General features: G+C 35.1%; 2 long non-coding RNA genes across 2 annotated transcripts; both read left to right on the top strand.

The window, feature by feature from the left end:
• The first annotated feature begins 1,339 nt into the window (after positions 1 to 1,339).
• Positions 1,340 to 3,110, top strand: LOC127106443 (uncharacterized). The gene is made up of 4 exons (XR_007795393.1): positions 1,340 to 2,098; positions 2,241 to 2,367; positions 2,555 to 2,641; positions 2,735 to 3,110. It is a non-coding gene; the product is annotated as an uncharacterized LOC127106443 (long non-coding RNA).
• Positions 3,111 to 8,636: 5,526 nt separating this feature from the next.
• Positions 8,637 to 9,427, top strand: LOC127105251 (uncharacterized). The gene is made up of 2 exons (XR_007794974.1): positions 8,637 to 8,850; positions 8,995 to 9,427. It is a non-coding gene; the product is annotated as an uncharacterized LOC127105251 (long non-coding RNA).
• The last annotated feature ends 11,680 nt before the right edge of the window (positions 9,428 to 21,107 follow it).

Below are 21,107 nucleotides of genomic sequence, written 5' to 3'. Positions count from 1 at the left end.
CGAAGATTCGAGCAATGTGGCGTACGCCAATTATTCGAATAATCGAGAGATAATGGAGCGGATGCTCATTAATCTTCTTTTCATTTAAAGATTAATTATTTAAAATAGGGACTTTTAGAATAATTAAATTGGGGAAATGACTTTAATTTTAAAAGTTTTTTTTAAAGGTTTTTTAATTAAATGACGAAAATTCGAGCAATATGGCGTACGCCAATTATTCGAATAATCAAGAGATAATAAAGCGGAAGCTTACTATTCTTCTTTTCATTCAAAATTAATTTAAATAATGCTTTTAGGATTTGTAATTAATTTGAGAAAGTAATTTTAATTTTATAGAGTTTTTAAGGTGTTAATTAAATGACAAACATTCGAGCAATATGGCGTACGCCAATTATTCGAATAATCGAGAGATAATAAAGCGGAAGCTTATTAATCTCCTTTTCATTTAAATATTAATTATTAAAAAACTTTTAGAATTTAATTAATCAATTTGGGGAATATATTAATTTTATAGAGTTTTTTAGGGTTTTAATTTAATGACGAAAATCCGAGCAATATGGCGTACGCCAATTATTCGAATAGTCGAGAGATAGTAAAGCGGAAGCTTACTATTCTCCTTTTCATTCAAAATTAATTTAAATAATTTGGGAGAGTATATTAATTGAATATGTTGAATTAGGAGTAATATGTTTTGAGAAAGATCATTTGGTATTGGACCAAAATCAAATTTATTTTAGAAAATAAAGTAAATTATTTGTTGATATTAACCTTTAATCCACCATTCGATTAGTTATAATATCCTAATGAAATTAATAAAAATAAAAATAAAACGAAAGCAAACGAATGAATATCCTTATTTAGTCATAATTATTTTAGTTGAGATATTTGGGAAATGATGCACATATTTAGTAAAATAAATATTAATGTGCGGGAAATGAGAAGGAGGTGAAATTCTAAAAATAGTGGACCATAAGAGCCCAACAGGAGACCTCAACAGCAAGTAGTTTTGCAATGGGCCCTAAGGCCCAATAGAAATTCTTTTACTTTCTAAAAATAAAAATAAATAAGTTATAGCAATCTAGAAGGTGGAATATGAATAGACTTTAAATCCGGAAATTATTCGCTTAATGCCAAATGGAAGGCAGCTGTACAGCCGCTTGAGACGTGTAGTAGTTAAAGCCTCTTGGCCTTCCCAACGGTAGAAAACCAATTGAATTCGCCAGCTAGCTAACTAATGACTATTCATATATATTAAAACCAAATAAACCCAATTTATTAATTACATTATAAGTCCTTGTTAAAAAAAAAATTCCTTTTGAACCTAGAATCAATACTCATATCAGAAACAAACGAGCCTCTCATCTTATCTCCCTGTTTTCATTTATCAAAATAAACAAAACGCATTTCTGCGTCAAATTTCGCAAAGAATCTAAACCGAACTTGATGAGCATCACAAATCTAACACTAACACACATGAACACCGATCCTAACCTAAATCCCAAATTCCCAAATTGAAACCTAACATTCAATCTGATGGTATATTCAAAGCAGGAATCGCAACAAGCTTACTCATTCAACAAATATCAAGTTATTTATGCATTACGGTAAAAGTCGAAACACCGATTCAATACTGAGTGAATAACAAACATGTCAGAGATTTCAGCATGAAATGAGTAAATGTGGAAGAAGAAATACCGACGGAAGGAAATCTGAAGCTTTCGACTTCTTGAACTCCGCTGACTCTTCGAGCGAAAATCTCTCCAAGTCCCCGGTAAGCTCCGTTCTGTTTCTTTTCTCGCCTTTCTTCGTTTTCCTTCACTGACTTCGGGGTATCTTGGCTTTGTAGTGGCTTCAGCTCAGTTTTCTCAAAGTTCTAATGATGAACTTTCAGCGAACTTTGGGAGTATTGAGCTTTGGTGAATGGGTGTGAGGGAAATCTCAGCAGAGTAACGGTGCAAGGATTAGGTTCCCTTTCCGATGACTCTCACCATCTATTTATAGAGCCTTCTCCTAGGATCCTTAAATCATGAGCTGTCAAATCTATCCAAAATCATTCCGTTAGAGAGGAATTTTTCGCTGGATTTTGTGGGGACCAAAGGTATGTGAGTCACTTCCCCGTTTTGTCTGTAGCGAATCTTACAGTAACCACCTATTTTCACTTTTCACTGCAGTAATTGTCCTATTTTACTGGCTTATTGACTCTTTGTGATTGACCTCCTTTACTGTTATGAATTTTGCAGTTTTGCTCCTTTTGGTACAGGGTGGTTGATAGAACTTATGGACAGCTCTGTCATGATTTCATAAGAAGGCGAGAAAGTAGGTTGAGCCAACCTTAAAGCTTCCCTTTCAAACGTTACAGATTGTTGGGTAACTATCTTGTACTTTAGGCTAAATCTCAAAATGCGTTTATGGCACTAATTTATAGCAGTTTACTTGGCTTAACACAATGTGAAATTATTACTGATCTGAATTGCACTGGTAACGTGATGCTATGCTTGGTCTTGTGAGGTATTTCCTTTGGTTATGTTTGTGACGTGATGCTATTGCACTGCAGGACATGGATGATGCTTGCGAGGTTATGTATTCCACAGAACTACAGGTCTCACGGCATGGTAAAGGTGGCTTGTAGACTGACAACATGGTAGGTTATATTACACTTGCAACGGACTGGTTTATTCTGGATTGCGGATGTATTCATTTAGCCATGTCATGTTGTGTTTTCTTCCGGTTGTAGGTAACTTGCAGTTAATGCTATTAGGATCATTGTCTTGACGCAGGGCACGTAACCTTCATACCTGTTATCATCTTTAGACCAATTCCTTTTGAAGGCACGAAATGTTCTTTTTTTTCAGTTTACTAAAACCTCAACATCCGCCACAATGATCAAAACTTGGACACCAGGTTCTGTTTTAAGACCATTCTTCTTATCACAGTCGATTTTGTTGAACTTTTAAATTCTTTGTAACGTGACTGGGTTATTTTCTGTTGTTTGGTAGGGGCCTTGGGTACAAGTCTTATCATCATCCTTCAACCTGCGAGTTCTTATCGTCTCCAGTTTTTTCGGCACCAAGTGATTTTGAAGTGGAACAGAAAGCGTTGGAAAATTTCCTAAAGACCAAATCTTGACTGGGTAATCACGAGGCTTCAACCCTTTCTTCTTCATATTATTTGTTGTATCACCTTCGGCTTTCTTGCAGAGTTTGACTATATTCTCTTTAGTATGACTTCTGTTTATTTCAGGTCCGGCAAGCTTCTTCTCAACAGACCAAACCTCAGTGTTCCCTGGAATGTCTTAAACCAAGAGAAAGCATGGGACTCTTGTGATTGATCAACAGGTTGTTTTGACCGTGAATTTTTGTCGGCTGTTTGGTTTAATTTTGGACATGCTCCATCTGTACTTGGTATTTGGTCTGCGGTAATTGGACTTGTCAAAAGCTGTTCTTGTTGCAGGTATTACGGGATGTACATATCCTGATGCAGGTTCACGCTGTGGCATGCATATGTTGGCTTCCCTGTTTTAATACCAGGAGACCAAAATCAGAGGATTAACCGTGGAAAGATCCAGTTCCAGTCTTGGCCAGAAATGTATCCTTTGGAGTTTCCAAAGAATGAGTGTCCTGCTAGTTTACATCAGCGGTTACCACCTGTTTCGACCTGTTGCGTATCTTTCCCGCCAACGCTTCCATTTGTCGGTCTTTCTTGATGGAATAAAATAGAAATTGTATGAGGCTGCAGCTAGATCCATTGCTCAGGTTCTGCTTGGACATTTAGCTTATGTGTAAGTTGTTATACTTATTGTGGCAGTAGTGATTTGTGTAGCTTATGGATTAGAATGCATTGCAGTTAGGATCTTATCTTCATGTATCTCGACATAACCGTTCCATATTTGCTCTTACCTTGCTCATTGCTTTGCCTGTGTGAACTTTGTCAGGTTGCCGGTCAAACGTTCGTGATATTGCGCAAATGAGAAGATGATTACAAGGTGATTCACACACTTGGAAAATGGCCGGACCGCAAGTTTGATGTCATTGGTATCCATTTTCGAATTGGCGGTTTGGAGTACCATGCTTTTGTAATATGGCAGCTGCTTCGTCACATTGTGATTTCTGTCATTTGTAGAAACTCAGCTTAGGCATACTAGGCTATGCTAAATGGATAAGTACCATTTTGTCACTTGTTTAGATCGTCCATCCGTCATCATGCTTATTATGATCACGCTGTAACTTTTTGTTTTTGCCTTGCTTAAAGCCAATGTTATGGATTTGGGCCATTAAATGTGGACTTTGAAGTATGTTTAAATGGAATGTTTTTTTTCTTTGTTAAGAGGTATGATTGTTATGGATGTAGGATGGATTGATAAAAAAATGTATTTTAAAAAAAATGGAAGCAAAAATAATTGGATTTGGATTTTGTTAGACTGTGTCTTAAGCATAACTGTATGATTGAACATGACTTGACTGACCACATGATCATGGCTAATGAACCATGCCATATTTTTTGAATGAATCACCAATTCTGAATCAAACAAGCACAATCAATACTTGAATTTAATCACACTAGGTTTTAAAACTTGTACGGCCGAATGATATGCATGTCATGTTGAACATACGATGCAAATCAAAATGAAATCAATTGTATGAAATTTTAAATATGCCCGGATAAAATTGGGGTATGACACTTATACCCCTCAACACAATGGTCTTGCTGAAAGAAGAAACCGCACTTTGCTTGATATGGTGAGAAGCATGTTAAAGGAGAAGAAACTTCCTCAGAAGCTCTGGGGAGAAGCTGTTGCCACTGCAACGTATGTACTCAACCGATGTCCTACGAAGAAGTTAAAGGAAATAGTTCCAATACAGAAGTGGACTGGAGATAAGCAAAGTGTTAGTCATCTGAAGGTGTTTGGTTCTGTTTGCTATAAACATGTTCCAGAAGCCAGAAGACAGAAGCTGGATGATAGAAGCAAAGTGATGATTCTGATAGGGTACCATAGTACAAGTGCATACAAGCTCTATTGTCTAGAAACCAACAAAATTGAATTCAGCAGAGATGTGATTGTGAAGGAATCAGAATCTTGGAATTGGAATAAGTCTCAATCTGATTCTGATGTTAGAACTTCTGAAGAAAGGTCAGAGTTAAGAATTTCTGAAGTTGGAGTAAACTCTGACGTTGATTCTGATTCTGATAGTGATTCTGACTCTGGAGAAGACTCAGAAGATGAAGGTGACTCTGATGATCCAGACTCGGATGACCCAGACTCTGATGGTAATCCAGATTCTGGTGGCAATTCAGACTCTGGAAATATGCCAGCCCCTGAAGATGGTCAAAGCTCTGGAGGAAGTTAACCATCTGAAGCTAGAAACTCTGAAGCTCAAGACTCTGAACAAGTTCAGAGACCACAAAGAATCAGAAACATCCCCAGAAGATATGCATAATTTGACATGCTGCAAGACACTGAAGTAGACTCTGAAGGAAAAGTTATTCAATGTGCCATGTTAGTAGACTCTGAACCCATAAGTACAGAAGAGGCTCTTAAGCAGAAGCTCTGGCTGAAGGCCATGAAAGAAGAACTTGATGCTATAGAGAGAAACAAGACTTAGAAGCTGACAGAACTTCCAAAAGACAAGAAAGCCATCAGCGTCAGATGGGTTTTCAAGCAGAAGTTAAAGCTAGATGGTTCAATTGACAAACATAAAGCAAGGTTGGTAGCCAGAGGATTTCTACAGAAACCTGGGCTGGATTACTCTGAAGTGTTTGCACCTGTAGCAAGACATGAAACAATCAGAATGGTGATTGCAATAGCTGCTAACAGGAATTGGCCTCTGATGCATTTAGATGTAAAATCTGCATTTCTGAACGGTCCATTAGAAGAAGAAGTTTACATGTCACAACCTCCTGGATTTGTGAAAAAGAATCAGGAAGGGATGGTGTACAGATTATACAAAGCTCTATATGGATTGAAACAAGCGCCCAGAGCTTGGAATCAGAAGATTGATTCATTTTTCAAGAAGCAAGGCTTTCAGAAATGTGAGATGGAGTACGGTGTCTATGTTCAGCATACTTCTGAAGGAAATATGACTCTGGTATGTTTATATGTTAATGATATACTGCTGACTGGAAGTTCTGAATAGGAGATAGCCAAGTTCAAGAAAGTTCTGATGAATGAATTCGAAATGACTGATCTAGGCAAAATGACATACTTTCTAGGGATGGAGTTCAGATACTCTGAGAAAGGTATTATTTTGCATCAGCTCAAGTATGAATTAGAACTTCTGAAGAGATTTAATCTGAAGAATTGTAAGATTGTTGTCACACCTTCTGATACAAATCAGAAACTAGATTCTGACTCTGATGGAAAGGATGTGGACGCTACAACCTTCAAACAGTTGGTTGGTTCTCTGAGGTATTTGTGCAATACCAGACCTGATATTTTCTATTCAGTTGGGATGGTTAGTAGGTTCATGAGTAAACCTAAGTGGTCCCATTACCAAGCTGCTGTCAGGATTCTGAGGTATATCAAGGGAACTCTGAAGTATGGAGTATTATTTCCTTCTGGAAGAAAGGATGAGTCAGAACTTCTGAGTTATTCAGATTCTGATTGGTGTGGAGACAGAGTAGACAGAAGAAGTACGTATGGGTACTTATTCAAATTTCTGGGAGGTCCTATTTCTTGGTGTTCCAAGAAGCAACCTGTTGTGGCGTTGTCAACTTGTGAAGCTGAATACATTGCAGGTGCTGTTACTGCATGCCAAGTTGTGTGGATTCTGAATATACTGCAGGATCTGAAGATTAAAGTAAACAAACCTCTGAAGCTGATGATTGACAACAAGTCTGCAATCAATCTTGCCAGAAACCCAGTGTTGCATGGGAGAAGCAAGCACATTGAGACCAAGTATCATTTTCTGAGACATCAAGTTCAGAGGGGAGTGTTAGAAGTTGTACACTGCAGCACTCAGAAACAGTTGGCAGATGTTCTGACGAAAGCTATCAAGACTGATCAATTTCTCAGATTAAGGGATGGAATTGGTGTTACAAGTTTTGATGAAATATGAATTAAGGGATGGTATTAGAAGTAATTCATATTTATTAGTTGTACTATTTTCTTAGCCCCTAAGTTTGTTAGAGGGTATTTTAGTATTTTATCCTATTCTAGTAACCCTAGTTTTAGCTTATAAATAGGGTGACAATCATTGTAACTTTTATCATGTTTTGTAGCCGTCATTCTTAATAGAATATTTCCATTCATTCTACCTTTGCACCAACAATTTAGGCCTTTGGCCGGTCCAGAACAATTGCTTTCAAGGCTTTGTCGGGCACTGGAGGAGTCGGGGGAAGTCTTAAATTTCATTGGTCGGCCTCCACGCCGTGATCCGAGATGAGATAGAATTGAATCGCTTGGGATAATTTTTTGAAAAATAACGGGGAACAGACGCATTTAATGTGGTTCCATCATTGAAATGCTTCATTACCCATTCCTGATACATGCAATGACGTGACCATCTAGGGTATGGCATATTTTACAGAGTACTCGAGTGCACTCAAGTTTGTATGTGTCCATGAATGGAAATCTAGTCGTGATCTTGTGATCCGTGTTCATAGTTGGTTTGAATCTTTCAGTTGTCGCTGCTTACAAATAAAGTGAGTTGAATATTTTGAAGTTTTTAGCAACCTTTTACCTTTCAAGCTTACAATTACTTTCAAAAGAGACGCTTGTGTTCCTTCTTCCCTAAGAATATCACTAGAGTGATTCAGAGCTTCACTTAAAGCGTTTTCCCTTTCCACTCCTCTTACTTCATCAATCTCTCATAATCAAGTACTCTTCTAACTCGAGTTTTTCCTTCAGCATTTCCTACTTTTTAGTCAACATGAGCGATAATAATATTAATTTGGTGAGTGATTCTTTAGTGAAAACTTCATCTGGACCGTCCTATAATTCTCCTCATCCTTCCCTTAATAGCAATCATGTATGACCAGAAATTATATCCATATTTGACGCTCCAAAGTCAGAAGTTCTATCTGAGACTTTCTTTGAGGAAGAAACTTCTTCTTCCGGGTCATTAGACGCCCTTATATTGATTTTGAAAGAGCTTAAGCACATTCCATGTACAATTGTGTATCCGATATAGACTTGACGAACATCAAAATAACATAGATGCGTTAAGTCTGTATTGGATACACACTCATGCATTTTATCGTTGTTCCCTTGCTCCAGGCATTCTAGAAGAAAGAGACAAATAAGCAAACAATTTGTTTATTGACACATGTTTGGGAGGCCGGCTGCTCTATGGAGTATAGCTTGAGGGCAACCTCTGATTCTGGGCTCGTCAAATTGCTTTGTTTGATGCTTTGGCGAGGCATTTTCCGATCACCGGAGTTAAGATTCCTCGGCTTACTTCTTGTTACACTACAAAAAAATTAGAGTTTTACGACACATAGGTCGCGACGGTTAGTTGGTAATCGCCCTCTTTCTCCAACTGTGATGGTTGCCACGACGATTTTGGGCAACAACCATTTTATTTTTAAAAAGATAGTAAAAGGTGGTGACGGTTGGTCCCCACACCGCTCTAAATCTTACGCTAAGGAGGTTACATCAACCGCCTCCCCCTAATCACTCACGCACATAAATAATTGAAAAATATTAAAAGTCGCGACAATGACTTCACCCGCCGTCCCCCCTAAATCCCTCACCCGTGCGAAAACATAGTGAAATATTAAGTTATTTCACTTTTTATGTTATTCTTCTTTCTCTTCTTTTTCGGTTATCTCTCTCGTTCTTTCTTCACCCACCCACAAATGTCATAATAAACGATTAGTTTGTACCCTAACTCGCATCAATTGAACAATTAATTTGTAAGTGTTCAATTCCTTTTCCATTTCCCTTTCTATTGATGCTTTTATCTCCATAGTTGAATTTCCTAGTTGCTGCAATTAGGGTTTTCATTCATTCTTTTTTACTATGAATGATTCTGATTTTTTTTCATTTTTTTGGTTTAGTATTTTAGGATTTTGAGCTCTGTTATTTAGGGTTTTGAGCTCTGTTGTTTTGAGCTCTGTTGGTTTACGATTCTGAAATGTCATGATCCTTTGTTGAGAGATAAAGGGGTGAGTTATATGGAAAAAGAAGGGGATTTTATTGTTTCTATGGGAGTGCGCTGAGGATAAAGGACGCACTTGCTTTGCATATGAGTAGAGTGAGCATCAAAAGAGGAATGCTTATTGTGTTACATGTTGTCATGTTATAGGTTCTTTACTCTACCATAGGGAGATTTAGTTCCAGTTTTCTAAAAAATTTAAGGTTACACCAATAAGACAGACAAAGCTTGTTAATGTAAAATTTCAGTATGAAAATAACTGATTGTTCTAGAAAAAAAGTTTGTCAAAGAGTTACAGGATCAACATGATTATCAAAGTGCAATTTGTCCCTTGAGTTCAGTTCATCAAATGCATTTATTTTGATGAAGAGATTCAAAAAAAATATTGAATACATGATACTAACTATTATACAAGTTATGGATTTCAAATTACAGTATAACATATGTAAAAGTAAAGTTTTGGGAGTATTTATAAGACTTAATTTAGGAAATACTTCAAGGAAAAAAATAATCATGGAAGGGATCTAAATGGGCATGTAAGTAGCGAACCAAGAGGTCCATACTATATTTTATGTCGGTTTTTTATCTCAACGAATACATACTTTAAAAAAAGAGATGAGCATTTTATTGTTGATTGTAACTACATTTTGTATTTATTATTTGACTATTATGTAGGATTCAATATTCCTTGGTAGATTATTTGTAATTCTCTTGTAAAAAGTATCAAATTTAAGTTGGTACCAGAGCTCTCTAGTTTGCTCCATCTGTTTTGTTTTAGGGATTCAGCCATCATGATCGTTGAACCAATTTAATGTTAACACAGAACATTCAGTCAGTGACAGTTGTAAGACCCTAATTTTGACCCTAAGATCCCTCATGCAATTTCATCATAAGCATTAGCATTGGGATCATACCTTGGCATCCTCCTTACCCATCTTTCATTGGGTTTGTTTTGGGAGAGATCACCAAGCACTATGTGATTGTATCATACTTGTATATTATCATTTTACTAACCAAAATACCAAAAATATGTTTTTGCATTTGCCTAACTCTTTTGTAGGAAGGGCATGATCATCATTGAGTCATCAAGTTCATATCTAGGGTTTGAGACCCTCATGACAAAGAGCACAACCATGAATTAATCTAAGAATGGTTATGAGCATCATATATGAGTTCCATTTATTCCTACATATTATATTGATCAATTTTTCTTCAAGAGTTTGAAGGTGATTTGCCTTGGAAACCCTAGTTTGACTGGGTATCTTGAGTAACTTCTCCATCAAGATATCTCACCAATTGATCAAATTTCTCAAGGGACACTTCAAAATTCATCATCTTATGCATATATGATCTACCATGAGCCAAGAAAGACAAAATAATTGAAGGTTAGCAAGTTGGTTGATGGTGGTTGGCCAAATGAATTCATCTAATCAAAATTGGGTTCCCCTAGACCCTATCTCCTACAATTTTAACCATATGAAAATTATTCCAAGAGAAAAGTTACTCTAAATGACATTCCAAACAACTTTCATGTTGAGACCTAGAGCTAGTTGTTCTTGGAAAATCATTTTCTATGTTGAAACATTATAGGTCATTTTGTCTAAACCCTAATTTGAAAGTCAACTTCCCAAGGCCATAACTTGCTCAATTTTTATGAGATGAAATATTTCCAAGTTGCACAATCAAATTCAAGGTGTCTACTTCAACTTTGGAGTTTGGAGTGAGAGCAAATTCAACTTTTATGAGCATGTGATATGAGGTTACATTATAGGTCATTTGTGACCTATACCATTGAACAAGTGGTTTTTCCAAACTTCAAAAATGCATAACTCTATCATTCTAAATCTAAATGACATGAAATTGGTGACCATTTTTAAGTTCTTTGAAATAGATATAACTTTGATGAAGACACTTTTCTCATTTGAAGCTCACATAAAAATTTAAGCAAGGTGGAATATTGAGATATATGGCTTGACACTTAGAAAAAATTTCAACATGTTGAAATTTCCAAACTTCCACCTCAAAATTCTTCATGTTCCAAGCTCCAAACAAAAAAGTGTTAAACATCAAAGTTGTTCCTCTTGATCTAACCTTTCCAAAAAGTCCAATTTCATCCATTTTTGACAAGATTTGAATGGGCTGCACATAGCTTGAACATTGCATCATCATTTGGCAAAAATCAAACTTCAAGCTTCCATGTACAATTGCCTAGCACTCCAATTTGATTTCAGACTTGTTCACACTCAATTATGGATCAAATGGAATAATCTCATGGGCCTGTACACGCTCATGCACACATGCATCACTTATTGCCAATTTTGGAAACTCAATTGTAAGGTACAGATATCATGTGATTCAGCTATAAATAGAGCACCATATGCTCAGAATTGAGGACTCCTTCGCGCCAGCTTTGATCCCAAACACCAAACCCTTCCATTTGAGAGGATAATCCTGAGAATTTCCTTTGGAAATTGAGTTTGAATCTCACTGTTTTTAGATTCAAAACTCCAGGGATCCAAGACCTTTTGTGCATTCTAATCTACTTCTGCAAGCATCCTAAGCAAGATCAAGCACGAGCCAAAGCAAGAACGAGTGAATCCAGACCTGTATTGAAGGTATTTTCCAGAAAATTTCATCTCTTCGATTCTCTCTCAATTCCATTCAATTCTCTTGGATCTTTGGTTGTCGGAAGTCCTACCAATGTAGGCAAGAAGATTGAGTTACTTAGAGGTCAAATCGAAGCAACTCAGTTGACACACCTCAAAATTCAACTCCTCATATCTTTCTATATATGTGGAGTTAGTTACAATTGAGGTCAGATTCGTGCTCTACGCCATTTTTTCTTTCAGATCATGTCCTCCTTTTTCATTTTCTTGATGGTGATGAGTGAACCAGTCCGACCAGGGTCACCGGAGAAGATGATCGGCCTTTGGACTTTGACGATGCGCTGGAAGTGTTCAGAGCCATTGATCTGGTTCAAATTGTTTTAATCTCACGCGTTGGTTCTGATTATCATCCCTGTGGCGCATTGACTTAAGTCCACGGTGGAAAGCGCGTTGAGGACCACTTGATCTGCCACCTCAATTAATGAGGGAGATCAAGTGGTCCACGTTTTTTTTGTTATTTTCTTGTTTTCTTTTATTCCTTTTATTTTCATTAATTCATATTAATTTTAATATTGATCCAAAAAATATGAGAGTTTCACCAAAAAATTTCAAATAATTTCCTCTTTCATATTCTGAATTAAAATTATTTTTTGGATCATTATTAATATTTTTCATGATTTAATTGATTTTGTATTTATTTTTAATTGTTTAAAAATACTTTTAAGTCTTTAAAAATTCCGAAATTTTTTCTCCAAGGTTCTTTGACCTTGTTTGACCTCTGATAAATCTCATGGTCATTTATTTGATGTTTTGATAAGGTTTTAGGAATTTGACAAACTATATTTAATTTAAATGCCTTATTTTAGTATTTTTAATTTGAATAAATGCCAAATAATTTTGTTGACCAATTGTGATGACTTGTTTGAGTTTGACTCTTGTTGTTGGGCCTTGGTCAAGGTAGATTTGACTTTGCCAAATTAATATCATTGGATTTAGGGGATTGATGGAATGTACATTCCATCTCCCAAAATGAATGGATGATATTAATTTGGTAAAAGTCCTCCTTTGACCAATTTGAGTTTTGATCCATTCTCCCCCCTCTTCATCTTATTCCCCTTCTTTATGCATCCATCTCATTTGGTCTATGATATCTCAAAGTCTTAAGGCTAGTTGATTGAAAAATCAACATAAGTATGGATGAGATTATGCCACCTCTTTTGCATATTCTTTTTGTGTGTGGTATGTTTCATCAGCATAGTCCATTATACTATGTCTCAAACATGCATTAACACCAAAGTTCTATTGCCCGACCTCAAATAGTTGTGACTTCTACATAAGTCCAATTACAATTGCTTAACATAACGTTAAATTTGTGACATAAAAGGCATAGCATTCTAGTTAGTGAGACTGTAAGTCTCCCCTCTTTCATGGTATTGTGTGGAAACTTGGCCTTTTTTCCTTCCTTTGGAAGATGTCTTGGCTCAAGGATCCATGCTTGTGATAAGCGGGTTGAGTGTTCTCCAAAGAATGTCTTAAAATGAAAAGCAAAAGCAAAACAATACTAACTTCTAATTCATTAACAACTAACTTTTAATTTCAAGCCATTTACTTTAATGTCATTTAATTCTAGCCTTTATTCATTTGCCATTGTTCATATCATTTTAATTGTTTATGTTAATGCAATTTTCACTTTGTCCACTTGGACCATATTGTGTAATATATCTTGTTTGTATATACTTTGCTTGTTTGTGTAGTCTTTGACCATTAATGTACATAATAACAACAAAAAACCCTAAAAAACTTTTGTGTGGATTGTTGGCTTGATCTTGAACAAATAGACTTAGAACTTAGGCAACATTCCTATGCTAAAGGACTTGGCCAATGCCAACTTATTAAGAAACCAAGTGCTTGCAATTTGGAACTTCACCTGATACATCATTCAAGATCCCTCTGAGTTCATCTGCAACATGATCATTGTGAAGCTGTTATTTTGAACCTGTGACTTGTGGAATTCATCTGTCACATGGGATAATTTTGAAGAAGATCATGGAGTGGCTAAAGCTTGGATGTGGCTATCTTTATTTGATGCCTTTGCTCTTCAAGATAATATAATTGTGCATTTGTGTGTTGCTTGATTCTAAATGTCCAAGGGAATTCTGGATTTCTATTGACATTTTTGTCTATTGGATTGCTTCCCATTTGGTCAAATCTTTTCAACTCTCAACTTTTAATTTTGTGCATAGGATTAGTCTCTTCATCTTCTCCACATTTCTTTAATTTCAAAATCTCTTCCTCCCTTTTTAAAATCTTATTTGATTGAACTTATTTTATTCTAAACCTTGACCACTTTGCAAAAGATAGAAACTTTGGCCTTATGCCATTGCATTTTCAAACTTCTTTTCTTAAATCAAATTTGTAAATAAACTTAACTATACTTGACTTAAACTTTCAAAAAGCCAAAAATAACTAACTCATTCAAACCATTTTTAGGCCTTTGTGCCTTTCAAACTTAATTTTTGTTAAAAGCAATGTATCCACTTTGAAATTTGTATCACGAACTACGAGGTTTTGATCCCTCATTTTTATATTGGTACGTAGGCACAAGTCCGAAGGGCTTGTCAAACACAAAAATATAATTAATGAATTCTTTTTTCATCCCCCCATTCTATTTGTTTGAAAACATCATTTTTGTACCAAATACATATGCACACAAAAAAGGGCTCCCTAGGAGTACCTAGGACACTTTGGGTGCTAACACCTTCCCTTTGTGTAACCAACCCCCTTACCTGTAATCTCTGACATTTTATTAGTTTTGATTTGAAAACTTCTTACTTTTGGGTTTTGTTCGTACTTTTTCCCTTTTCCCTTGGAAACAATAAAATCATGGTGACGACTCTTGTTATTTGATCTCTGGCTTATCCATAGCTTGATGATCATGAATTTACCGCTACAACAGTCGTCCATCACCAGAATACCTGAATCTTCGGTCTCATACCAATATTATAAATATGTTATTGTACATTCTTTCACGGATAACAAATTTGCTACACTATTGTTATAACTTAGTTATTAGATTGACCATTTGCATCGTGATTGAATCATAAGGCAACAAGTGTTTTCCATTGTCATAATTCATACTGCTACAAATTTAAATATTTTCACATTATGCATCTCATGATTTCTATCAATTGTTGATATGCTACTTTGGTTTCTGTTCAGACAACTTTTTCTCTATAGTTGCTTCGTTACTCCTTGTTTGCGTTCTTCAACTTCTCTACAAACGCTAGTGTGTATTTGAGGTATGATTTCATCCTTAACTTTGAGTGTGTCTTTATGATATGATTTCATCCTTAATTTTGGTTGATTGTATGTTATATTTAAAATTCATGATTACTTTTAATTGAAATGTTCATTGAGTAAAACTAGGTGTAATATCTCATATCCTCTTAAATACTCCATTCATAGGCAGTTGAGATCAACTGAGTTCCTATATCTCTAATTCTTGTCTGTTGGGACAAATAGAGTAATTAGTAATCTCAAATGAGCTTAATTCATATTCAATTTAATTGACATTTATTAATTACTAAAAGAAAATGACATTTTGATAACATAATGAAAGGTCAATTACTCTCTAAGAGAGATATCTCTCTTAAAATATTTTCTTACATCTCTCTTTTGTTTCAACCTTGCCATTTATTAGTAACTAAAAGAAGAAAAAGAGAAAGAAGAGAAGAGAAGAGAAAGGAGAAAGGAAGAGGAAAATATTAGAGGAGGAAATCAACAACTTGGATCATCATATTTTCATCTCAAATCTTTATTCATCTTCATCTTCTAACGTGGGTTCTAGTTAGTATTAGCAATTGGGAAAATTTCATGGGAATGGGGTTGAGGTTTATGTGTGGCTGCTTAATCATGAAATTGTTGCTAATACATGGTGATCTTGTTGTTTTACATGTTCCTATGTGTTACTCCAAGACCCTTATATGTTGTTTTGGTATAATACAGTGTTTTATGAGGTTGTTGATGCTTTTCCTTCATCATGTCACGTTTTTCCACCGACTGAGTTTTGTCATCCTCTCTAGGCAAGTGAACAACTTGTTGAGCGAGCATATCAGTAGCTGGAAGTAGCAGATTTTCTACTAGCCTCTCTAAGCGAGGGTTGGGCTCGCTGAGCAAGCAGGGTATGTTTCAGAAAATGTGACATTCTGACTTGTCTCACCAAAGCCTCGTTGGGAGCTCGCTTGAAGGCCTCGTTGGGAGCTCGCTTGGAGGCCTCGTTGGGTATCACTAAGATAGACAGGGGAAAATCCATAGGCTTGAGCATTCTACCTTGCCTCGCTTAGAGCTTTCCCTGAGCTCGATAAGCGAGGGTTCTGATATTGGGAAACATGTTTTGTGTTCATGTTTCCACCATAAAACGGGAACCGTAACTCCGATTGTCGTTAGGTTGAATATGTTGGAAAGATAGTGCAATATCTTATCTGTTGAGAAGTAAATCATGCATGTATCTCATAAGTTTTTTATATATTATTATGTTTATGTTGTGGGCTATATTATGAATTATTGTTTGTATTGAATGCATAATAATTGAATTAACTTATGATGATGATTGAAGTGAAACTAGGTTAATAGCTTGGTGAATGAACTAGTAATAACAAGTTAGGTAATGAATATGACTTAGGTTTGATGCTTGGACGCGAAGGTACCTCAGTGTGTATCATGGACGAGTAGTCGCTTGAATTAGGAATCAATAGGCTTTGTAGGAACAGGTTATGATGATATGAGAATTGGTGAATGTGATCATCTAGTGATTGGTAAGTGCAATCACATTGAATGTTGAAAGCTAATCATGTATTCGAAAATAACCCTTGATCGTGCATATTCCAATTGAAATGCTTATGTAAAGTAGAATTGGGATGTAGGCACCAATGATTTGTGCCTCATAAATGGTTTTAAATCCCATAGAGTCACGTACGAGGAAAAATACTCTAAGTGGGTTCAAGTCTCATACGAGTGACGATTCTTGAAGTAGGTTCGAGTCCCGTATAGAACTCGAACCCACAAGAAAATTGAATCATACAAACATCCGTGACTCGAGTCCTTTCCCTAGTTGTAGGTTCGGCCAGTGAAATATGCTTTGTTGCTTTCCGAATAGTGATTTATTGAATTATGTGAACTCAGGTTACATGTTTCCACATAATGTGAATATCCCTTATATGCTTAATTATTTCTCTAGTGTGTAAGTGCACACATGTATTATTTTATCGAGAAGCTTAAATTGAGGTTTAGATAATATCTCATTTAGATTCAAATGGACCCATAACATAGGAAACCCACTGAGATTATTATCTCACCCCACTATTATTATTGTTTTTAGGTGGTTCTTTGCAGGTGAAGGACAAGGATAAGCTTTCCTGATGATGTTTTAGAGACTTTTGATAGCATGATCTTCCGTTGTGGATATTTTACATATGTAGATATTGTACATAGATCTTTGTTTTATTTAGGCACCTTTGCATATCATGTTCCATATTGTATATTATTCTTTTTGGACATGAATATATAACGATGTTGCTGGGCACTTATGTGTATAGATACCAATTTCTACTATATGTAATATATTTTCTAAATGTATATTATGGGTGGATATTACCCTAGGACTGAGTGATTTTGGTTGGTAGTGTTAATGGTGATGTCTATGTAGTGTAGTGGGTTGGGAACTTGTGCGATGTAGAGGTCCTTTACTTCACTCGCTGGTTCTATTTCTGTGTTTGTTTTGACAAGACTTCATCATCATGAAGTTAGTTCACTATAGTTTGGCGTCATGTAGGGGAAACACTGCTTCTTGAGTCGAGTTACACGGTTTCGTCTTGCCTCACTTGTTGTCACTTTATCTAATTATTTTTGTTTAATTTTTTTGAGATATTAGATATAATTCAAGTTAAGATGTGTGACTCATGCCCAAAGCTAATTAGGATTTAGGGTTTGTTACTTAGTTTGTTATTTTACTTAGTATTCAAGTCACTTAGGTGTATATAAATAGACAATTTGTAATTCAGTATTATTATTCAATTCAATAATACAATCCTTATTTTCTTATTCTTTCTTTCTCTCCTCACTAAAAGTGCCTCAAGCACTAACAAATTGGTATTTATAGTTCTGGTTAGATTCTTGATCGTGCTTTCAAGAATCACACGTCAGAGATCGTATTTTCGGGATCATGGGTTGTTGTTGATCAATCGTTGCAAAGATGAATGGTAACGGAAATTTACCAAACTCCCATAACACATGGTATCATGTGCCTTTGGTTCGAGAAAAGGATCAGCTTACTTGTATCGAAAGTCAACGGTGCCACAAATATGGTGAGTAAGAAACATTTAGTTGAAGAGTAAGAAAAGTTTCGTGAGGTACAAGAGTTTGTGAAAGTAAGAAGAGTTTCCACTTGAGGGGGAGAATTGTGGACTCACACTTGAGGGGGAGTGTTGAGAATGTAGCAAGTGCGAGTAATAGTCTCATATTGGTTGGAAATATGGATACTTGAGCATTTATAAGTGAGAGAATTCATCCACCTATCACCTTAAGACTTTGGGTGAATATGTGGTGTATCTCTCACAAAGGTGTTGCTCTAAAAAAAGAAGTTCAACAATATTCAATGCTCCCTTGTAAAAAATTCTCCAAACACTTCTTATTCTCTCTTTCTCTCATCACTAAAAGTACCTCAAATACTAATAAATTGTATAGTTGATGTGTGTGAGGTTGTTGTGTTGTGTTTGGTTTTAAACTTTAAGGCCCTTTATACTCTTATACTTTAAGTTGAAGGTTAGCCTACATGCTATACAATACCATACATGAAATTGGAGTCCCATCTAAATTCTATTAGTGCTTGATAACCAAATATTTTAAGGAACTGAACTAATTATTAGACGACCTATGTTGAAAATCAGGCTACACGACACAATACCCCTTTACTACACACTAAATATATAGCAGGTAGTTTATTAAGAAAATAAATGAATGTTGTTTCCTATAAGTTATGTGTCATGGTGTAGGAGTTAATTCCAAACAAAAAACAACATGTGCAATTTCAACCTTAGGTGGTATTTTAGATAGGAAGTAGATGATATTGTCTTCCTTAGGCATTACTTACCCACGAAGATTTTCTCTTGATGATCGTCTTATATTTTATCATTTCATTTTAAAGCCATAATGGCCATTTTAGACTGTATATGCTACTTGAATATTGTGGGTATGGAGAAACTCCTACCCCTACTGCTTCTGTAGTAAGAGAGATGAAATGTTTAATTTGTAAAAACAAAAATGAGTGATGTACCAAGAGTGACATGAAAGTAAGCCAAATCAAAAGATGAAATGGCTGCTAAGAATACGTAGAAAACAAAGTTTAATATAAAACACAATATAGATAAAGAAAGAACAACAATATGACTGACTGCTAAGAAAATGGAATGTCTGTTAAGAATAAGTTCAAACAGCATCTATTCATGTAGCAGCAAAAGTGTTCCCTTGTTGTCACTTCCAACAACAGCATCTATAAGAAGTTGAAGTAATTGTTTTGATAGGTAGTGCGCTAGATAGTTTATAATCATGATCGCACAATCGTGGTTGAAAGTATCATACATACAACCATCTCTTACCTCATAACGATTGGTCAGGCATGACGGTATCCCTTTTTCTAATCGTTGTGAAATGACTTTTGCATAGGAGTGAGAATCTTTCAAAGAGTCACACGATAAACTATTACAAAAATAAGTAGAATTCAAAACCATTTTGAGAAAGTTTTTTGAAAAGATTATTCTAAATATGTTTGTTGTATGGGACTTGGAGTAACGCCGTCTTAGATTAATAGATCGACGAGATCGATGTCTTCTTCTAAAACAAATGAAAGAATGAAGGAAATTCAAGAAGAAATTGTTGCACTTAAAGAAAAGAATTTAAAAATTAATGAATTGATTCACGAAATCACACTCTTAAAGCTAAGGGACAATTCTAGGAAAGAGGAAATTACACTCTTGATACAAATACAAAATTTTAGTGGAAGACAAATATATTATTTTTTATGCATATAATTTCATGTGAATTTTTAAATAGTATAAATCATGCTTAAAAATTTAAAGAAAGTGAGTATTATTTTAAAGAGTATATTAATTTTAATACTTTTTTTTTCAAAGATCATTCTTCTAGTCTAGCTATTGAATAGAAGATAATAAATCATCAAGAATGACTAATTAGAATTTGCTACGAATTAATTAGATTATGAACTTTCATGTGTATTAAATGAGATTATGACTATGTATCTTACATTTTTTTTTCATTATGATGCTTATTATTATAAGATTAAGATTTGATATGTTTTTTAGATTTATTGTATTTTTATGACATTATGATAATGGAACTCACACTTTTTTTTGGTATTATGATGTTTATTTGATATTAGAATTTTGTAATTGAAAATATATTATGTTAAAAAATTATAGAAAATAAAATAAAAAGTTAGAATTACCAAAAACAAAAATAATAATTTAAAGAAAAAAAGTTTTAAAAAATATTACCAAAACAAAAATTATAATTTAAAAGAAAAAAATTATTACCAAAAATAAAAATAAAAAGTTAAGGAAAACAAATATTACTACAATAAAAAAAATTGAGATGTTAATTAATTATAGTTTAAAATGTTGCTAAAATAAAAAATTAAATAATTAGTATCACTTTAAACTGTTATCAAATAAATTATATTAAATATTTGTAAAATAAATTACAAGGGTTTTAACTATCACAATTTCACACTCACGACAATTAGAAACCGTCACAATCAGCATTGAAAACGGAATTCCAGATAAAATTTATGATCGTTTGAAACCGTCGCAAATAACTATTTAAAGCAGTTCACTACCCATCGCAAATAATAACGACAGTTCAAGTGGTGGTTTACATAACTGCCAAAGAACTACATGCGCTTTTCTAGCAAAACTACAATCGTCGCTGTAACACCTCAAAATTTGCCCTCCTCTTTTGGGACTAGCTTTAGCATGTTGCATTTCATTTTTAGGTCATTAGGCATTGCATATTTGCACATCATATGGCCATAACAAGCAAGTCATCCTCCTAGGTCTTGATCAGAAGATAAAGAGGTTAAGATTCAAGTTAGGGGTCTCATTGAATTGATCACTAGCCATCTGAGGGTTTGTGATTCAAGTTAGGGTTTCATGGTTCCTTAAGGAGATTGATCATCATCTTGGTTGGAATGGTACATCATCATCATCATGGTCTTGTCATCACCAAGAGATTCATTGTGCTTGATCAGATTCCTTGAGATTAGGGTTTTGACCTCTGGTCAATCCTAATCATCTGCATTGTGCCAATCAGGGCTTGTCAAGGAGATGAGGTCTTCATT

The sequence above is a fragment of the Lathyrus oleraceus genome, chromosome 7 (genome assembly GCF_024323335.1).
Source record: "Lathyrus oleraceus cultivar Zhongwan6 chromosome 7, CAAS_Psat_ZW6_1.0, whole genome shotgun sequence".
Taxonomy (NCBI): domain Eukaryota; kingdom Viridiplantae; phylum Streptophyta; class Magnoliopsida; order Fabales; family Fabaceae; genus Lathyrus; species Lathyrus oleraceus.
This window is presented reverse-complemented; position numbering and strand designations above follow the sequence as displayed.